The following is a 22,111-nucleotide window of genomic DNA, read 5'->3' on the forward strand; positions in this document are numbered from 1 at the left end:
GTCGCTCCTTTAAACCCATCAGCCCCCTGCAAGCCCCTCTTCGTCTTCATGAATTTCACTGTGGCGCTTGGCATTTTCAAATCTTGCGCATTTTTGTTTGCAGTCTCTACGGCTAAAGCGATGGACAGTGCTTTGTCTTAGGTCAATTCCGTTTCAGACAGAAGGCGTCTTTGAATACGCTCATCATTAATCCCACAGACAAGCCTATCCCTCAACATTTGCTTTAGTTTATCGCCATAGTTACAATCTTGCGCCAAACGGCGTAGCTCTGCTACATAATCAGATACAGACTCGCCAGGTTTCCTGGTGCGCGAATCAAACTTGTATCGCTGCACAATTTCACTAGGCTTCGGATGGTAGTGGCCTTTTAACAATTTCACTCGGTCCTTGTAACTTTTGTCCTTCGGTTTCATCGGGCTAAGAAGGCTTCTCATCAAACTGTATGTAGTTGGCCCTACTACAATAATGAGCACAGCGCGTTGCCTCGCTGCATCAGTTATCTCATTGGCCGCAAAAAACTGTTCCAGTATTTCACAGTATTCTTCCCACGTTTGGGCTTTAGTATCAAATGCCACTAGCGTGCCAATTGTAGTAGCCATTTTTAACTTACTTCAGTTCCGTTTTTAATTCCTTCTTTTCTCTCCCCTCACCGACAGGTCCAGTGCATCCAGGCTTCAAACAATCCACTTCACTAATTCCAGTCCGAAAGTCCATTAGTTTTCATCCTCGTCGCCAGAAAGATGTTGCATCTCCAAAATGAATTAATGTCCACACAAGCATTCCCGTTTGTGGGTCTTTACTTTTTCAGAGTGCAGGCAGCAAAAACATACAGGCAACAGGTAGCACGGCCTAACTGCAAGTGACTGACCTACTAGGCAAAGTCGGAGTCTACCCTATATGGTAGGGCCAGGTGTTTACTACTCAACATGTTCTCTTAATTCAAGGTGCCACCTAGTGGTCAATAACGATATACTCTAAACATGTTCTAGATGGAAACTATTAAGAACACATTCCAGTACAAACACTATCAATACCAATATATAATGTCTACGATATCACACATATAAACATAAACTCCGCCTTCTGCGTAGAATCATACGTCATCCTCGCCGCCATATTGGATGTGGCAAAGTGGAGATTCTTCAGCTGTCTCTGGTATAGCGTCTAGACAGTGGCCGAGAATAAAGATGCCTCATTCATGTGCTGCGTTTAGCTGTACCAACAGGTTTACCGTCCAAACGAGATCACATGGGATTACCTTTCACAGGTGAGACTGGAAAAATACTTTTCAATACTGTTCCTTCAGTCTTCAGTTTCCCAGCTCATCTCCACCGGGCAGGTGTAGAGTTATAAGCAGTGAGAATTAGAGAATACAGTGCCACACTATGATGAACGTTTTTGACCGTATGATGAATGTTTTTAACCTTTCGGAATGTGAAGACATCATTTCTTCAAATAGTCACAGTGAATGAAAGTATTATTGGATTGTATCAAATGTGTTTTCCTTCTGTAAGCTCATGTAAAAATACAGAGAACTATAATATCATATATATATAAAATCTTAATAAGATTTAACCAAAATAGTAACAACTCAATTAAATGAATACTGCACTGTCTTAGTACGACTAAAATGCATCTCTCTCACTAAACACTTTCCAACAGAATGTTTAAAAAGCGCTAGAAATCCTATCAAAATCCTCTCAGAATGCAGCAAAGGAATTTGCACATTTGCAAACTTTGACTGAAAGTTTTCAAACAAAATGTAAAAATGGCTCTATAAATACTACCATACTATCAAAATATACTCCACAAAGAAATTCACTCGAACGCAACATTTTAGTCCGACCAAAATACACTCACTAATAATCTTTCACTGAAAACCTCAAAACTCTATCAAAATCAGTCACTTTCCAGATAATTCACTTGTAAACTTTCACTTAAAACTTTCAAACCTAAATTCAAAAAATAGCACTAAGACACTCCCACACTATTCAAATACACTCACCAAACACATTCTCTGTCCTGCAAAATGTCACTAAACACTTTAGAAGCTTTACAGTTTGTTTCTGAAGTGGTATGGAAGACTAGTTTAATTTCACACTCAAATGTCCATTATATTCTGATTGAAGGTATCTTTACCTTAAAATGTGTAACTGGCTGGTCGAACATTTGCTTATCCACGGAAATTCATTCTATCAGGCAACCTGGGATTTGCATTCATATTTTTGCCGTTTGGTATTGGGTTTAGTGGCCATGATGAATGACTGCTTGTAAAAAATGTCAGACAGCCTGGGTGAATCCTACATTACGGAAGTGACAGTCGTTCTGGTCGTTGACTGGTTAAAAATCAGTTGACGTCAGCAGTGTTTCTCATATGATTCTGATTGGACATAATCAGGAGTATTTTTAACTTGGCGGTAGGGATTTCCCCAAACTGGGAGATTATCCAGTTTTTAGCAAATATGATCGGGAGGCGGGGGCTAAAATCGGGATTCTCCCGCCAAAATCGGGAGGGTTGGCAAGTATGTATCTTAGCCACCAGGCCATCTACTGTATCTCCTCGCCTTCCGCCATTTTGTCAGGTCTGCTGGTCACTGGCCCCGGTTGAGTTTTTCGAGACTTCGGTTGCAAAACTCGTCTGTTCTCAGGTGTTTTTGCCCAGAGTTCATGTAGTGACATTACTCCTCTGATCGTGCTGTTTTAGCCGTGTTAAACTGTCCCTGAAATGTTCAAAATCGCATTTAGTCCGGGAGCTCGACTCTAACGCTCCTCCTCTCTCCGCGTCACGTGATCCCCCATTTACTGCCTTTTAAATCGTGCCTTCTTTTTTATAATAGTCTTGTTATGCCTTTATTTGAGTATGCGGATATAGTTTGGGGAGACAAACATAATGTAACTTTAATGGCTCGTTTACAAGCACTACAAAATAAGGCTGCTACATTAATTCTAGACAGACCTCTTTATTCTTCTGCCAGGCATGCTCTTGCCACACTCAAGTGGGTATCTCTGGAGAAAAGACGGTTCCAGAGAAGATGTGTGTATGTGTTTAAGTGTCTAAATGGACTTGCAGAACACAATTTGAATTTGATTAGGCATCAAGATCGACACAGATGTAACACAAGAAATAAGGATAAACTCAGGCTCCCCAAAACTCAGAGGAACTGGGGAAAGCAAAGGACTGAATTTCATACAGTCAACGATTGCAATACGCTTAATCAGGAAATTAGAGAATCAGGGAATGTTTGTATTTTTAAGCACAACTTAACATTGTTTTTACGTACTAGATATTCATAATTATCAGGTTTATTAGGTCAGCATATATTTTTCCAAGAAACAATAACATTTCTCTGTTTCACCATCTGATATGTTGCCTTTGTCCTATTTCCAGTGAAATATAGGATTTCCGTGATTTACAAATCAGCGTATTCTGTCTTTTATTTACATTTTACACAGTGTCCTGACGTTTTTGGAAATGGGGTTGAATAGAATATGAGAATAATAGTGTAGACTACGAATGTAAATGGAATAGTCTAAAATCCGAATAGAATATAAACAATATGAATTTAAAAAAATAGTACAGTGTAAATATAAACATGAATAAAGCACTTATTCTGTGAATCGCTCTGGATCACAGCATCTGCAAAGTGTTTTCAATGTTGATTTGTACCAGTGGACTTCCAGATGTTTATTATGGCTGCATTATCAACCTGACACTGAGCCACCAGACTATCAGCCTCCTTTAAATCCACCTTGCCAAGGCTGGACCCATCAGCTATTCAGCAGAGTTGAGGTTTGACACCAACATTGACCCAAACTTATTTTGTCCACTGAGCCACTGTGGCCTACAGACTTTCAGCCAACTTTAAACGGCAGTTGTTATAAAAACAGCTCCTTTTTTTACCTTAAGCCAGCACTGGTTAAACTGTTAATAAGGATTGTCGTTATTAACAGAGCTTCTTTGCCAACATCAGCCCAATGCTGTGTCTATATAGAGAGAAGGCCAACAGCAAACCAAAACAGTCAGGGGTCGACTTCAGTTTGCTACCTGGCCGAGTATCCAACAACACAACTTGTACACAATTGACCCAAAACCTTAGAGGTTTAAGACGCACTGCATTTCGGTGATTAATGTGAATGACCTCTGAGGAAAGACTGATCTTCAGATCATCACCTCTCATTTGTTCATTAGGGATCACATCGACCTCCTTGTAACAACGTCTTATTCAAATCACAACACTTAAGTCAATGTAGGTCGGATTGTTTGTTTGTTTATTTATTTATTTATTTGCTAACAGCTCAGTAGCTAACTGTAATGTATTGGATCAGGGAATGTGTGCAATGTGGAGAAGGATATTGCTGTATAAAGATTCAATGTTTAATTTTGCAATGCGACTGACGAACAAGTCTGAAATAATAACAATGACAATAATTTTGTATTGTGGAAAATATACAACACCTAATAATACACTGTCTAGAAGAACATTTGAACTTTTTTTACTCTCAGCGCAACAGAATAACTGACTTAAAACACTGAACACATTTTTTCAGAAAGAATGTAAAGGCAGCAGTACAATCTCGAATATCAATACACTGAGGGTTTTTTAAATAAATTTAAAAATGGATTAATGACAGTTTTCCATTGACAGTGTTATTTATGGATATTTGCAGTTACTGATACAATATAACAATATAATGATTTTCACTTCATTCTTTAAAAAAATTCAAATAAACACAAAAACAGTGGTATTTAAATAAATGTCGTAGAGAAACAGTGTATGACAAATGAGCTCCCACTGAAGCGAGCCCTTAAAAGCTTTAATATCTTGTGCAATTTTTTTTACATTTATTTCATGCTATAACATTAAAATTATTTCCTTGAAAGTGCAAAATGTGAAGCGTACTGTGCTGTATTTTAAACGAATGCTGTTTGACGATGAATGCTTTCATGCTAAATGCTCAAACCAAAGAATGCTTTGCATAATTTTACATCACAGTCCAAAATAATAAGTTTAATTTGTACAGCAACCCAAGGACACTTTACAGAGGAACGATAGACAAAAGAAGAAAAAAAACCCACTCCCTCAAAAACAAAACCATCATTACAAACAAGACCAACTGTGATCTACTGCTCACTGACGTATCCCTCGCTCTCGCTTATATCAGAATACGAGCAATCGAAGGAATAGGACACTTATTATGAATGCTGACTTCAACAAATAATGAACTCTGAAACAAGTAAGTAAAGAGCAGTGTCTCTCCCCAGGGATTTCACATAGCATCCTGGGAAACTGTCATTTTGAAATAGCATTTCGCTTCTTGAAATAGCGTCAAAATCCACGCTATATGTTTCGCAAATACATTCAGTCGGTAAACAGGAAGTCGATATGCGACAGACCTGAAAACGGTAAACACGGTATAGAACCCCAAGCTGAAGTTCGGTACCGAGTGGCTATGATTTGTGGTTGCTGAGGAAAAGGGTGTTTCAGACAGACGGAGATACGGACGAACAGACAGAGGTAAACCAGTATAGTATAATAATTAGGGCTGCAACGATTCACTAAGACTTCGATTCGATTCACGATTCAGACCCTTCGATTCGATTCTGCAACTGTAAAGGATAAACAAACCTCAGATTTTAAACTTTAATTAACAAAATCCCGCTGAAATTTGTCTGGAAAGATGAAAACTTTCCAAATGCTGACTAGGGAACAGGATATGTAAGTGTAAAATAATTAAAACAAAAGCAGTTAAAATAAGGATGTTTGGCAACCTGAATGGATGAATTCCTGAGCACAGAGCAGTGAGTATCAGTCACTCTCACTCACAAACACCTTCCTCTTCAAAGAGAGTTATTTAATAATGATGCATATTCATAACAGTTCAGTCAGTACTGTCAGTACACTAGTACAAGGAACAGTAGGAACTCAGCAACATGGAAAACTGTTTTGTAACTTTGGCTCTAAACTCTAACTGACAACAGGGAAAGTAAATCATGAATATTTATGCACAGTCAGTTTTGGTCTGTTGACAACATCAGTCAGTTTTAACTGTCCCCGCGGACCTGGTTTTACTACTTTCGTAACACTTCCAGTTTTCAATTCGGCAGCATTTTAATTAAAACATCATTAATTACACCAATTATAGAAATTATAGAGTGAAGCTGTAGGGAGCAGCAGCTGTTAATACAGCAGCACACAGCACACAACCAGCCACACACTTCTAACCAACAGCAACTTCATCTTAACATCGACTTCATTTAGATTTTTAAACAAATAAATCATTTAAACATACCAAAAATTTAATATGGCCCATTATATTTGACTTTAAATCTATTTAATTTTGACTTGTTGATATTAATAATGAACTTCCCTCCTGAAAATCCAACCCTAACGTCCACGTCGTGGGAGACGGACAACAGAGTGCACATTCACCCTGGCTAATCGGGCTCTGCTAGGACTCTTTATGTTAGCAGTAATACAGCGATCACAAACACTCAGTATTAATAAATCTATGAATTCTCCACCGATGAGATTCGGATATTTTTGACTCCACACCATATACGAGAAAGAGCACGTTTTCAGAATTGCTAAACGTATAAAGCATGTACCCAAGTACAAATCTTGGAAGCTTGGTACTGTTAATATAAGAACTAGAAAAGAAGTTGGCAAACTCTTCTCCGTAGCAAAGAAGGCCTTCAGGGCAGGTCTAGATATATGTGGTCTGCAAGAAGTGAGACAGCTAAACTCAGGAGCAGAAGTAATCATGATCAACGATGACTACAGATATGAATCCTACTGGTCTGGATACGCTAGGAAACGTGAAGCAGGAGCAGGTATACTCATACGAGCATGCTGGGATATTGTGATCAATGAGGTCAATTACATCAGTGCCAGGCTCCTGACTGCTTCAGTGGTCTTTTATGGATACCGTCTCACAAGGGTGTAGGTTTGGTATTAACAGTGGTGGGGACATAAACCCAATGCCAACCCCCAGTGGTGCCAACTTCAGGTCATCATTAGAGGGTCGCAATATTTTGCTCTGTTGTGTTCCACCAAAAGAGTCTCCATCATCTCTCCAAAGGCCAGACTTTTAAAATTTGAAGTTCAGAACTGTAGTAATTCATGAATAATAATAATAATAATAATAATAATAATAATAATAATAATAATAATAATAAATTCATTTGATTAATTGCAAATCTTGCATGTGGTGATTAATTCATTCTACCAATCTGCAAATGTGCACTGACTGTCGGGAGGGTGTATGTTCCTTTCCCTCATAAATGGAAGTAAAACACGTCCGGAGCCTTAAACACTGCGTTCCATGAGGCTGGCAGGTAGCCTGGCAAGCCAGACTAAATGTGAATATTTAGTCTGGCCTCGCTCGTAGACATTTCCGACGGGTGTGGGAGGAACAACCCGCTGTCTTTCAAACTGTCTCTGTGCGTATAGGCCAACGCTCTGACCAATCAGCGCAACAATGACTGTGACGTAGTCAGAGCAACAGAAAGCAGTGGGGGAGGCCTTGAAATAAATAATTTTTCAAAATGCGTATTAATTAATAAACAGGTTCTAGATATTAAGAAGTTTGGAGATAATGACCACAAGTTTGGAGTCTGTACCACATACTTAACATACACTCATTTTTTTTCAAGTGTTTTTCAAGGGTTTGCTTAAACTGTTTTTGAGAGTTTTTATTTAGTGGTGTTTGGTGAAATAATTTCCCTTAAATTTAAAATAATGGGAAAATAAGAAACAATCAAAAAGTAATGTTTCAAAGCTGTTTATTAATTCTTCGTACTGCACAAACTAGCCCCATCGTTTTGGCTACCAGCGGAACTAGCTGGTAGATCAGACTTTTGCCATAGCCGGTCGGCAAAACAGCGAAAACGTCCTTCTTGAAAAGGAATGAGCGGAGAGCCTCTTCCTGCTCATGTTTCAACGAAAACTCCAAGTCTAATTCTTCTAAAACTGATTCCAAAGCGGAGTCAAACGCGCGTTGTTCACTAGCCGTAGCCATCTTTCCTGTTGTGCTTTCTCCAGCGTCGCGCAGCTTTGTCGTCACTCCTGCAAAAGCCCGCCCAAAGAATCCAAACAAAAACCTTGCGTTGTGATTGGCGGGCACGATTTGATGCCCGGGGTGTTTTGTTGATATGGTGCAAGGCTAGACCCACTCGTAGGCAAAAATATTTTTGGCCGCTAGGCGGGTGGGTCTAGTTTACTAGGCTAGCTGGCAGGGGGAGTGGGCTCTCTTCTGTGGGATCTTTAACTGGTTTTAGAATGCCAGTTTAAGCTGATGTGTGATTGATCTAATGATAAAATAGTACGAGGGCTCGAGAACTTTTTTGACACGTTGAAAGGTTACAATTTTACTTGGCAACAGAATGTATGTGAATTCTGATTGGTGGTTGTTCTATTATTGCCCTTTTGTTGTGTTGTTGAGCCCAGAGTGGGGAGGGGCGGGAGAGGAGGGAGGGGCGGGAGAGGAGGGAGGGACAGGGTTCTGCTGAAGCGCACATGGTGTTTTGGTCGAGGAAAATTGTGTCAAATTTATTTCTTCAATTCAGAACATGCTTAATGACTCATGTGATGTTAAACGAAACGAATGACAGACAAGGAGACTGGATAATAAAGACCTATGAGCTTGAGTTATAGTGCATTATACTTTCCTTTCCATTCTACCTACACTTTTATAGGGACAAGATTGCTGCAGCACCCTAATGAATTAACAAATGATGCATCACGCATGGCAATTCAAAGTTTATGTCAGACATTACCCATTGTACACAAGCAGCAAAACATTTGCATTTCACATAGTAGCAACTAAGTGAGATTTGCCTGTGACCCTGACTCTTCTTCACCTCTATCTGAGCAACAACGGCGGCATCTTCTACCACCTGATAAAGAACACATTGATGCCATGAGCAGTGATCCAGCACGCCTCACATTTCAAACACCAGTAACGCACATCAGTTTAAATAGACTATTACAACTAAAAACTGCCAAGTCCAAGTGCTCCATCAGCTTCCCCTGATGCTGTGGCCCTGCCACTCCACCGCTGTCTGAGGGACAATGCGGCTGCGCTGCTTCTGTCACCTGCCAAAGTCATCGATGCGCCATATGAGCCCTGAGGGAACCCGCTGGATAAGATGCCACTGGAATGGATTCATTAGCGCTAAGGGGAAACTGTTCTCCTCCAGTGACTTACACTTCTTTTGAAGAATAGCTGCGAATCTCCAGCTTTCTTTTCCTTCCTGACATCTCGCCTCCCGCTTTCAAATGAACCGCCTCGAAAACCAATCAGCTCCGCGGATGTGTGGACTCAGGATGTGACGTTTTCAAAAGAGAGGCGGAGTCACCAAACATTTCTGATCCAGAAGGCGGAGGCTGTTATGCTAATTACGTGAAGATGTTTGATATTTGATTAAAAGGTGTCTGGGCCTCAAACAATGTCCATATCACCATCGGGTTGTTGTTGTTGTTTACATGGGTCATGTGACCCGAACTCGGTCAGGGCTCTGCAGGTCTTAACTGAAGCGCTTCAGATTCAGGGTTAGCGGGCTGCTAAAGTTTGCAGGCACTTCACAAGCAAGACTCGGTGCAATATTAACCAACATTAGCACAATCTGATATGATTTAATAATGTCTTTGGGACCTTAATGAACTCCAGTTGTTGTTGGGATCAAGTCGGATTGTTATTTACACGCCACACAAACTTAAACAGTCATATTCATACGCTGCCGTTTTTACACACTGAATCCGAACTGTTGTGAACTGATTAATTCTCCGAGCTAATCTAATGCTACATTCCTCAAGCACAGTTTGCTAGCTAGCAGCCGCTCACTGCACTGCAACCGCACTTGCTAATTGACACGGGAGCCGAAAGGGCTTGCTGTTTCACGACCACGCCCCCAGAGTGAATATTCATGAGCGAATTTTGCGTGGTGCTCCGCCCAGTGGAAACCTACAGGAACCCTTTGTGTACCGCGCGCGGGGCGGGATTTATTTTCTTCAATCAGAAATATTGGTAGGGACACGCCCACGCCATCCAGACTCAATTCTACGCCGATGCCGTCTTAAAGTAATTGTGGCTTATCCTCCTCCAGACTGTGGAAATGATACAATAACAAGGGACCGGCTTAAAAATGCTTTCTACAGTGATCTTCAAAAAGCTGCTGCTAGAGATACCAAACATCAAACACTTGTGATCTTAGCAGATATGAACACCACTACCGACTTGAGTTTAACGATGTGGAAATTTGATGGAAGCGAAATCAAAACTATCAACTGGGCTCTCCAGCCTTGCGCACAGAAATTACTCGGCCAACGCCCACCAAGCTGCACCGCTATTTTTGAACTGCGGACGAAGAGCAGCATCAAGCGGGTTCCGCAGAGCTCAGAAAGAGCTTCACACACACCAGTCAATAAACTGAGAAATGTAGCTACCCAACAGCCAATCAAAAAATAGCATTGTTGTATCCAGGTAAAATTTACGTGATCCTGCCAATAACTTTCCTTATAATAAATAGGGCCAAATTACTCAATTCTGATTGGTCAGTCAAGGAGGGCTTTTCTTCTTAACACGGGGCCGTATTTCTGAAATGCTATTGGCTAGTTCGTTGCTTGGTTACGGTTACAAAAATTAGCAAATTTTGTCAACAAAATGGCTGACTCTGCTGACTCAGCAATGCTGCGTTTCGCTATATTTGATGAAGAAATGATAAACCAATTGAAAGCTGCAAGCAAAAATGAAAATACCAAAAAAAGACGCTTTAGAAACTGATTCACACGTGCAAGATAGTCTTGCGCCCTTATTGGTTCAGAAAATCTCATCTCATCATCTCTAGCCGCTTTATCCTTCTACAGGGTCGCAGGCAAGCTGGAGCCTATCCCAGCTGACTACGGGCGAACGGCGGGGTTCACCCTGGACAAGTCGCCAGGTCATCACAGGGCTGACACATAGACACAGACAACCATTCACACTCACACCTACGCTCAATTTAGAGTCACCAGTTAACCTAACCTGCATGTCTTTGGACTGTGGGGGAAACCGGAGCACCCGGAGGAAACCCACGCGGACACGGGGAGAACATGTAAACTCCACACAGAAAGACCCTCGCCGGCCACGGGGCTCGAACCCAGGACCTTCTTGCTGTGAGGCGACAGCACTAACCACTACACCACCATGCTGACGTAATAATAATAATATAATAATAATAATAATAATAATAATAATGGCGATTATAAGAATATGTATAATTATTCTAATAATAAAAAAGAAAAACGTTTGGTAGCATTTCTGCTGTTTGACGCCACTGCGCGTTAAATGGCAGTGCCCCCCCTACTGCTTACCCACGCCCCTCCAATAGATGTGCCCTGGCGCCGACTCTGGCAATCGCCCATGGCCAGCAGTGTTGCACAATTTTATACTCCAGCAGCTTCTGTTGGAGGCATGAGTATACAAGAAGCCAAGGTACATAGCACATGAAAACCAAAAGGCTGGTGACAATATTTGATGAATTGCATTTTCCTTCAAATTGTAGGTTATATCAATATAAAAACTTATGTTTTTATATTGAGTTATTTAATCAGTTGTTTCTGTCGCAGATCAGGAGAGCCGAGGTGAAGCTGGCCGTTGCAATGGTGCAGCACAATGTGCCATTTGCAGTTGCAGCCCATTTCAGCCTGAAATTTTCAGACCCAGCTCGGTCCCTAACCCATGTATTTTGCATCTTAAATCAATTTCATCACCTCTCAGGCTACAAACTTAACTTAGAAATAAGTGAACTGTTTCCTATTAATAAGGCTGCTTGCCAGTATTCATTCACTTCCCTTCCTTTCAAAGTTTCAAATAGTTTCACATACCTTGGTGTTAATGTTGTGGATAAATTCTCCAACCTTTTTTCTGCAAACTTCTCACCCCTTCTCAAACGGACTGAACTTGACCTTAAGCATTGGAGTTCACTTTCACTCTCTGTTGCTAGTCGTATTAATTTGATTCAAATGAACATTCTTCCCAAATTTACTTATCTATTTCAGTGCATTCCTGAATTTATTCCCAAATCATTTTTTCACAAACTAAACTCTGTTATTTCATCCTTTGTATGGAATTACAAATCACCGCGTATAGCGAGAAGCGTGCTACAACATCCAAAGTGTCTTGGTGGTATGGCAGCACCAGACTTTCAAGCCTATTATTGGGCTTCCAATATACGTGCAATAGTACACTGGTTGTATGAGGATCCAGGTGCACCTTCATGGTATGTCTTAGAGGCCCTGTCTTGTCAACCCTCCTCTTTGCCAGCCTTGGTCTACTCCTCTACCCCTGACCCCTCATCAAATATTTCCAAAAATAAGGTTGTCAGATCAACTTTAAGGATCTGGACTCAGATGGGCCGTTATTTTGGATGGATGTCTTTCTCTTTAAACGCTCCCATTCATTCTTACCACAATTTTACACCATCCTTAATAGACAAATCATTTTTGAACTGGCAGAAATTGGGCATTGGGTCTTTTAATGACCTTTACTCTGATGGGGTTTTCTCCTCTTTTGATCAGCTGTGTAAGAAATTTAACCTCCCTAAAAGTAACAACTTTCGTTATCTTCAAGTCACAGACTTTCTTCGTAAAACACTCTGTTCATTTCCAACTCTGCCCCCATGCAACCGACTTGATAGCCTTTTAGAGCAACCTGAATCTTTCAGGAGAATAATTTCTATTTTGTATAATAATGTAGCAAGTGTTCTAGGTGGGTGGAGCACAGAAGCATGGCAGGCCAGTACTGAGTTCTCAATAACTCTTTTATTGTCAGCTTTTCAGCTTCTACACATTTACTCAGACACACACACACACACACACACACACACCCACCCACACACACGTGTTCTAGTCGGGGAGAGAGCCCGCTCTGCTCTCGCTCTCTTCCTTAAATAGGGCGCAGCTGCTGGGAAGACACACAAAAACAGGTTAATTCACATCAGGTGTAGTGATTCTGCCACTTACCTTCCCTGACTCCGCCCTCCAGTCACAGACAGACACTTGACCATGCCCCCACTGCCACAAATAAGTTTACACAGGGGGCGGCACGGTGGTGTAGTGGTTAGCGCTGTCACCTCACAGCAAGAAGGTCCAGGTTCGAGCCCCGTGGCCGGCGAGGGCCTTTCTGTGCGGAGTTTGCATGTTCTCCCCGTGTCCGCGTGGGTTTCCTCCGGGTGCTCCGGTTTCCCCCACAGTCCAAAGACATGCAGGTTAGGTTAACTGGTGACTCTAAATTGGCCGTAGGTGTGAATGTGAGTGTGAATGGTTGTTTGTGTCTATGTGTCAGCCCTGTGATGACCTGGCGACTTGTCCAGGGTGTACCCCGCCTTTCGCCCGTAGTCAGCTGGGATAGGATCCAGCTTGCCTGTGACCCTGTAGAACAGGATAAAGTGGCTACAGATAATCATACATGAAAATCCCTCACCTTTTGGCGAAATTCGCCGTTTTGAAACCAAAACGGGTGACCTATGTGAATCGTGTAGATCCGATGAGAAAAAAATTGGGGGGGGGGGGTTGATATTGACCCAAAGGGCAAGGAGGTCGCTTCGCATCCATAGACAGTTCGTGCCAGTTTGCGCCTCCTCCTCCTGCTTTGATATTGACGCGATAGCAACGAGTACATCTCGCTGCGAAGGGCAAGCAGCATCATTTCGCGCCTCTTCTCCTGCTGGCCAGAGCGTGCACACATCAGTCAGAGTGCAGACCAGACCACCAGAAGCTGGAAGCTGGATTGAATCATCGGACTGAATTTCCTACTTTTTCAAACTTTCCTGATTGCTATCAAAACAAACAAAAACTTCCGGCTTGATTACGTCAGCATTCGAAAGAGGGTGCGCGCGCCTTTTGACAATCCCTGTGTCCGAAATTGCTCGCTACTCACTATATAGACCCCTTTGCAGGAAACGTCATTCATACGTAAGCGGAAATTGCGCGCGCAGCCTGGACTCAAAAAAGACTCAGCAATGCTTAGTTGTTGTGTTGTCGGGTGTCAGAATCATAGCAGTGATGGGGTTAAAATGTACAGAATTCCAGCAGGATCTCACCCATTCCAAAAAAATTGCCGACGTCTATGACTACAAGCCATCAAACGTGTAGACTGGGATGAAAGCACCATCAAAAATGTGCGGGTTTTCAGCGCCCACTTCATCACAGGTAAGATCAGGCTATTTATTAAATCTTTTCTTTTTTATTCTTTCTAGTCTTCATTTATTGATGTAGCAAAATACTTTGGTAACGTTTGTCTGATTAGCTGGGTCATAGTTACACAATGTAATGAATATTGTTAGCATGTTAACTTAGCTTTGCATGCAATTTTGTTTGTAGGAGAGGTCTCGCTTGACTCAAGCAGTCCAGATTTTGTGCCATCATTATTTGTGTATGCCGAAAATCACAATTTTAAAGCAAGGATGGAAAGGGAAAATTGTGTGCCCTCGCTCTAAATGCCAACTTACGCTGACTGCTCTAACCTAGCTCCCGCCCCGTTCAGTTTCATTTCTGCTCTCTGCCTCTCGCTTTTTACGCAGCTCTGATTTCTCTTAGCTGCACACTTTACACTATCATTCCTTTCATGCCATTACCTCCTGCAAATTACTGTTCAGTGTTGGTATTTGCTGTTGTAGCTAAAGCTAAAGGTACGAGTATATATCTGGCCATTGTATACCAGGGAACTTACTAACATCTTCCGTCCACTCTTTAATTAAATATGGATCCGGTAGGCGATGTCCACTTGTTAGAGTTAACTTATTTATGTAGCATTCTCGATCTTGTAACGACAATTGTTTTGCATAATCTGACAGCTCATAATGCCGGTCTATGGGCAGCGCCATTGTTTCTGAGTCCAGGCTGCGCGCGCATCCTGGCAACGGTTGGTTTGTTTACAAACATGCAAAGGGGTCTATTGAGGTTTTTCACCCACGTGACCAAGTCATGTGATGCATCGTTAGGCTGCCATTTTGGACGTCACGGCTCGAATCAGTTTGAATGCGAAGAAGGCGACAAACGAAAAACATAAAAGAAAAAGGTGCGAGATGCAGAAAACACCTTCACTATCCAGCGACGTAGGGCATTTACAGGGCGAGCAGAGGGAGAGGTATTTGCAAAAATTGAGGTTAGCAGGCTTAGAGAACGACGTTTACCTGCTTCCACCAGGATTGTTCACTGACGTACGGAAGTACACGAAGCCCTCGTCTTTATCTGACTTCGGCCCACATGATCTGTATACCTATGTCATTAAAAACCCATCGCCATACACAGGTATTGATCTGAAAGCGTATAAGAGTTTGGATGCCTACAAATATTTTGTGTCAGGCTGGGTAACATGCCTACATCAGCGGGTCGTCCCTGGAGCCGGTGGTCGCCATCTTATTACAGCTAAGGTTTGTTCACATTTTCATTTACTTTCGGTCCTCAGGATAAACAAAATGTTATTAAATGTCATTGAAATAACTTCTTAGTCTGTTGAGACATGGCCCGTTATAAATTTGCTGTTACCAGGCAATGACCAAGAACTGTATTATTAGGGTCGGTGTCTGTGTTGTAGCAGTGTACTAGCAGCTAGCTGTTAGCACTAGCTAATGTCAACAACATAGTATATTACTGTTGCAATGTTTACGTTCAGTCATTTGGATGACTGTTAAAACCTTTCAGTCTCAAGTTTTTTCCTTTACTGTATTTACTAGTTTACTGTAATTATGATCCGGCAGCTATTTACACCGGATCCAGTGTAAATAGCTGCCGGAGCGTGCTCCGGCTTACTCCCCCTCAAATTAAGCAGCGCGCTCCGGCTTGCTCCCGGAGCGCGCTGCTTAATTTGAGGGGGAGCAAGCTGGAGCGCGCTCCGGAACCTCAGCCGGAGCACTCCGGGAGCAAGCCGGAGCGCGCTGCTTAATTTGAGGGGGAGCAAGCCGGAGCGCGCTCCGGCAGCTATTTACACTGGATCCAGTGTCTGTAACACGTTTTTTTTCAAGCTGGTTCTCCCTCTCTGTCTGCAGCGTTAGTATGTAGCTTGACCTTCAAAATGGCGGACACCGGGGCGTCATGTGACCCTGTGACGTCAGGTGAAAAACCTCAATAGGGCACTGTATAGTGGAAACGCCATTTTGTAGTGCTGTCCATGCTGAAAGAAATCAAATTAAAAGTCTCAAATTTGATTTAATAAAAGACAGCAGCAAAGAAGAAAGTATTCAGCCTTGATTTAAAAAGAACTGAAAACTGCAGGTACTTCCATATCTTGGCAGGCTGAGTGGTATGCTGGGGCACCTCTTGCCAGCAGAGGGAAATTGTGCGGTTCAGTGTTGACCTGACCATCCCCAGCTTCAAGGAGGGAGAGAGCATCATGGAGTGGTGGGGTCATGTCATTGACAAACCAGACAAGTACCCCTCCCTGGGTGCACTGGTTAAGTGTTGCCTCTCCATCTTTCATGGACCTAGAGTCGAGTCCTCATTTAGTCTGATGAATGATGTAATTGATCAAAGGAGTGGCAACATGAATGTGGAAACATTTAATGCAATACAGACGGTCAAGTACACGCTGATGTCCAGGGGGAAGACAGCTATGCAGCTCTTTAGAAGGGAGGACGTGAAGTTGGGGAAGTGGACAGAACATTCAAATCAAGTTTATTTGTACAGCGCTTTTAACAATAAACATTGTCGCAAAGCAGCTTTACAGAATTTGAACGACTTAAAACATGAGCTAATTTTATCCCTAATCTATCCCCAATGAGCAAGCCTGTGGCGACGGTGGCAAGGAAAAACTCCCTCAGACGACATGAGGAAGAAACCTCGAGAGGAACCAGACTCAAAAGGGAACCCATCCTCATTTGGGCAACAACAGACAGCCTGACTATAATATTAACAGTTTTAACAGGTATAACCCTCAACTGTCCTCATGGGGCCGTCCTTCACAGGAGTGGGGCGATAAAACTCCGACCAGACACAGGGCACCAGGATGGATCAAGCAGGTCTGAGGGGCAGAAGAGGCCAGCATCTCAATCCCAGGATCAACATGTAACTCAGAGGGACAGATGGGGGGAGAAGAGAGAGAGAGAGAAAACACGTTGTTAGGTATGCCCTAAAAATGACAAGTATTAAATCTGTGTGGTAGGCTCGCAGAGACGAGAGTCTTTACATCAGGCATAACACACAATGGCATGTTAATATGGTAAAATATATCATGACCTGCTCTGGCTGGATGCTTGATTGGGTGATGGGAGCACACTCCTCAGCAATGATGAGATGCAGATGGGACCCTTAGGGCTGGCCAAGACAATTCAGTTACATTTCACCGGGTCTGAGACATGCGACAGAATGTCTGACGGCCGATTCCCTGCAGGCTACGATAGCCAGTCGAGGTCTCCACCGTCTCCACCAAAAGATTTCCTGTTGACTCCATGTAACTCAGAGGGACAGATTTGGGGTGGGGGGGAGGGAAAGAAAACACAGGTGGTTAGGTATGCCCAATGTCACCTGAATAAGTAGGAGCAGTATACATATTGCACCGAGTACAAGCAGGGACTCCGGCAACTAACTATGACAGCATAACTAAAAGGAGAGAGCCAGAAGGTAACACAGGCATGAGGGAGCCCCGGGACATAAAGCAGCAGCCACTACACCATCAACAAACTCGAGTGAGCAAGCGAGTGGGGACTGACAGCATCCATACATCCCAGTTTACCAAAACACTCTATGTCTGAGGACCCTCCAGATCTACTCCTTTACCTCCATAAACACCATTAACAAAAGGCTTGACTAAACAGATATGTTTTCAGCCTAGACTTAAATGCTGAGACTGTGTCTGATTCCCGAACATTACTTGGAAGGCTGTTCCATAACTGTGGGGCTTTGTAAGAAAAGGCTCTGCCCCCTGATGTAGCCGTCACTATACGAGGTACCAGCAGATAGCCTGCACCTTTTGATCTAAGTAGGCATGGCGGGTCATAGAGGAGCAGAAGTTCACTCAGGTACTGTGGTGCGAGACCATTTAGTGCTTTAAAGGTCAATAGTAGTATTTTATAATCAATACGAAATTTGATTGGGAGCCAATGCAGTGTGGATAAGACAGGCATGATGTGGTCATATTTTCTAGTTCTAGTAAGGACTCCTGCTGCTGCATTTTGAACTAACTGGAGCTTGTTTATGCACTTATTGGAACATCCAGACAGTAAGGCATTACAATAATCCAACCTGGAGGTAACGAAAGCATGGACTAGTTTTTCTGCATCATGCAATGACATTAAATTTCTTATCTTTGCAATATTTCTGAGATGAAAGAAAGCTATCCGGGTGATGTTATCAATGTGAGTTTCGAATGAAAGACTGGGGTCAATAATCACTCCGAGGTCTTTTACTGCTGCACGTGAAGAAACAGAAAGGCCATCCAGAGTTACTGTGTAATCAGAAAACTTACTTCTAGCTGTATGTGGTCCTAGCACAAGTACTTCAGTCTTGTCAGAGTTAAGCAGAAGGAAATTAATGAGCATCCAGTGTCTAATGTCCTTAACACATTCCTCAATTCTATTAAGCTGGTGTCTCTCATCAGGTTTTGCAGAGACATACAACTGTGTGTCATCAGCATAACAGTGGAAACTAATACAATGTTTACGAATAATATCGCCCAGAGGTAACATATATAGAGAAAAAAGCAGTGGACCCAAGACAGAACCTTGTGGAACACCAAACTTTACCTCGGTACGTCTAGAAATATCACCATTTATATCAACATACTGATAACGATCAGTTAGATAAGACCTGAGCCAGGAGAGGGCCATTCCCTTAACTCCCACAACATTTTCTAGTCTATCCAGAAGAATGGAATGATCAATGGTATCAAATGCTGCACTAAGGTCAAGCAACACAAGTAGCAAGACACAGCCCTGATCAGACGCCAACAGTAGGTCGTTTACTACTTTAACCAGTGCTGTCTCTGTGCTATGATGAGGTCTAAATCCTGACTGATGCATTTCATGGATGTTATTCCTATGTAAATATGAGCATAACTGCTGTGCCACAGCTTTTTCAAGGATCTTGGAGATAAAGGGGAGGTTTGATATTGGCCGATAATTGGACAGCTGACAGGGATCAAGGTCAGGTTTTTTAATCAGGGGTTTGATAACTGCTAGTTTAAAGGATTTGGGTACATAGCCAATCATAAGAGAAGAATTTATTATTTTTAGAAGCGGTTCAATTACTCCAGGCATTATCTGTTTGAATAGATGTGTCGGTAAGGGATCTAGTACGCAAGTTGAGGCTTTTGATGTAGAGATTAATGAAAGTAATTCAGTTTCTTTTAGGGGAGTAAAACATTCTAACTGATGATCTGATACAGTTATATTGTTAACTACAAGGTCACTTTCATTGTCTAAACTTAAATTAGTAGTTTGAATTTTTTGTCGGATATTCTCAATTTTGTCATTAAAAAAATTCATGAAATCGTTGCTACTACATACTGCAGGTGTGCATGTGTTGATAGTGGACTTATTCCTGGTTAATTTTGCTACAGTATTAAATAGGAATCTAGGATTATTTTTGTTATCTTCTATTAGGGAGGAGAAATATGTTGATCTCGCAGCACTAAGAGCTTTTCTATACTTCAGGAAGCTCTCCTTCCAAGCTAATTTGAACACTACCAATTTTGTTTGACGCCATTTACGTTCCAATTTTCGAGTGGTCTGTTTTAATGTGCGAGTGTCATCATTATACCAGGGTGCTAATTTTTTGTCTCTGACCATTTTCCTTTTTAGAGGAGCTACATTATCTAAAGTATGGCGGAATGTTGACTCTAAGCATTCAGTTGCCTGATCAAGTTCTGCAGGGGCTGACAGTGACCCAATCAAAGTTGATAACTCTGGGAGATCATTTATAAAGCTCTGTGCAGTAGTTGACATGAAAGTACGTTTAATACAGTAGCGTGGTGAGGTGCATATATTATTACTCAGACATATTTTGAATGAGATGAGACAATGATCTGAGATAACTTCAGACTGTGGAAGTGTGACTATATTGTCTACGTTTAATCTGAATGTTAGTATTAGATCGAGGGTGTGACCACCATTATGGGTCGGTCCTATGACATTCTGCTTAATCCCGACTGAATCTAAGATGGACACAAACGCTGTTTTTAAAGGGTCTTCTGGGTTATCGAAGTGAATATTAAAATCTCCGACAACTAAAGCTTTGTCTAAGGAAATAACCAGATCTGAGATAAAATCTGCAAATTCAGAAAGAAACTCAGAATATGGCCCCGGGGGCCTGTAAATAATAAGCAATGGAATTACTGTAACTGGGTAGACTTATTTTTCGAGGCTACATACATTATATGAGTATGAAGAACTTCAAATGTATTAAATTTATAACCAGGTTTTTGTGTTACACCTAGATAATCGTTATAAATAACCGCGACGCCTCCTCCTCTGCCAGTTAGACGAGGCTGGTGTATATAACTGTATCCAGGAGGACTCGCTTCATTTAATGCTATATATTCATTTGGCTTAATCCATGTTTCTGTTAAACACAGTACATTAAACTCCTGATCAGTAATGAGTTCATTAACCATTAGCGCTTTAGATGTAAGAGATCTAATATTTAATAGCCCCACCTTTAGATCAAAGGTGCCGGCAGCAGCTGTACAGTCAGTCTGATCTAATTTTATACTGATTAGGTTACTGGAACAAACTCTCTGAAAATTTCTACCTTTTTGTTGAGCTCGGGGAACAGACACAGTCTCGATGTAGTGGGCCCTGAGTGACGACTCTGTGCAGCTAGCAGACAGTCGGTTTAGCCTGTTCGTCTGCTCCCTGGCCTTGGCTCTGGATTGTCAGAAATTAACTAGGCCTGTTCTGAGACTATGACCTATGCTGCAGGAAATGAGAGCAGCACCTTCCCGAGTGGGATGGATACTGTCCCGCCCTAACAGGCCAGCAGTGCCCTCAAAATTAGCCCAATTATCTATAAAGCCCACACTGTTTTCAGAGCACCACCTGGACAGCCAGCAGTTCAGCGACCATAACCTGCTGTAAGCTACATCGCCACGCCGCATTGGGATGGGGCCAGAGCATACTCCAGCATCGGACATCGCCTTCGCTAATTTAAACACCTCTACAAAGTTACTCTTAGTAACCTCAGACTGACGAAGGCGTATATCATTAGCTCCTGCATGGATAACTATCTTTGAGAACCTGTGCTTGCCTAGGACCCTAAGATTACCTGCTATGTCCGGCGCCCTGGCTCCCGGTATACACCTGACTAAAGCTGCTGGTGCCCCTAAAGGCTGAGCTAATTTCACGTGCCGTATGATAGAGTCCCCTATAACCAGAGCTCTTTCAGGTTTCTCAGTGGGTGCATCACTAAGGAGAGCAAACCTGTTCGACACGTGACGCGGAGAGGAGTGGTGCTCCCGTGGGCGAGCCTCAGCGGTAGCTTTGGCTCTACACTTATGCTGCCGAGCCGTCACCCATTCGCCCTGCTGTAAGGGCTTTAATGCCGGAGTTGGGGGATTACTAACTCCACCTAGGGCGTCCAGACTTTCCCTAACAGAAACTACACTGTTCTCACGCTCACTAACCTGCTGTAAAGCCTGGACACGCACTTCTAGCACTGCAATCTTCTCCGTCAGAGAGCTAACTAATCTGCACTTATCACAAGTAAAGCTAATAGAGCTATCGCTAGTGACGGAGGAAGAATGACTAAACATCCTGCACTCAGCACACTGAACAGGCTGAAGGTGTGCCATGATGAAAAGATTCACGTACCTTAAATGAAGATCTGTTGATATTAAAGCAGATCAGATGGCCTCCACTTATGGACTTTACACAGGAGGACATTGTGCAAGAATATTAACTCTGCAGCAGCCACATACAAACACCAGCAGAGGGTGAACAAGGAGGAAAAGCAGCAGAGCAAGTATGGCTCTCAAGCAACTTGCAGTGCTCAGCAGGCCAAGAAACCGACTGCTGAAGGAGAGAAGCGGGCAAGGCTGAAACATGTAGCAACTCTGTGAAAGCGGGCCATGGAGACACTGGTGATCCAGGCAAATAAAAGGAAAAAATGATCACTATTCCTTGTGTGTTCTCCACTTTCTT

At 42.4% G+C, this 22,111-nt stretch overlaps 1 protein-coding gene across 8 annotated transcripts in view; it reads left to right on the forward strand.

Moving 5' to 3' along the window:
- The window catches only part of LOC132882239 (NACHT, LRR and PYD domains-containing protein 12-like), a 1,431,284-nt gene that overhangs the window by 592,140 nt on the left and 817,033 nt on the right, over positions 1 to 22,111 (forward strand). The window lies entirely within an intron of this gene.

This window comes from Neoarius graeffei, chromosome 2 (genome assembly GCF_027579695.1).
Source record: "Neoarius graeffei isolate fNeoGra1 chromosome 2, fNeoGra1.pri, whole genome shotgun sequence".
NCBI lineage: Eukaryota > Metazoa > Chordata > Actinopteri > Siluriformes > Ariidae > Neoarius > Neoarius graeffei.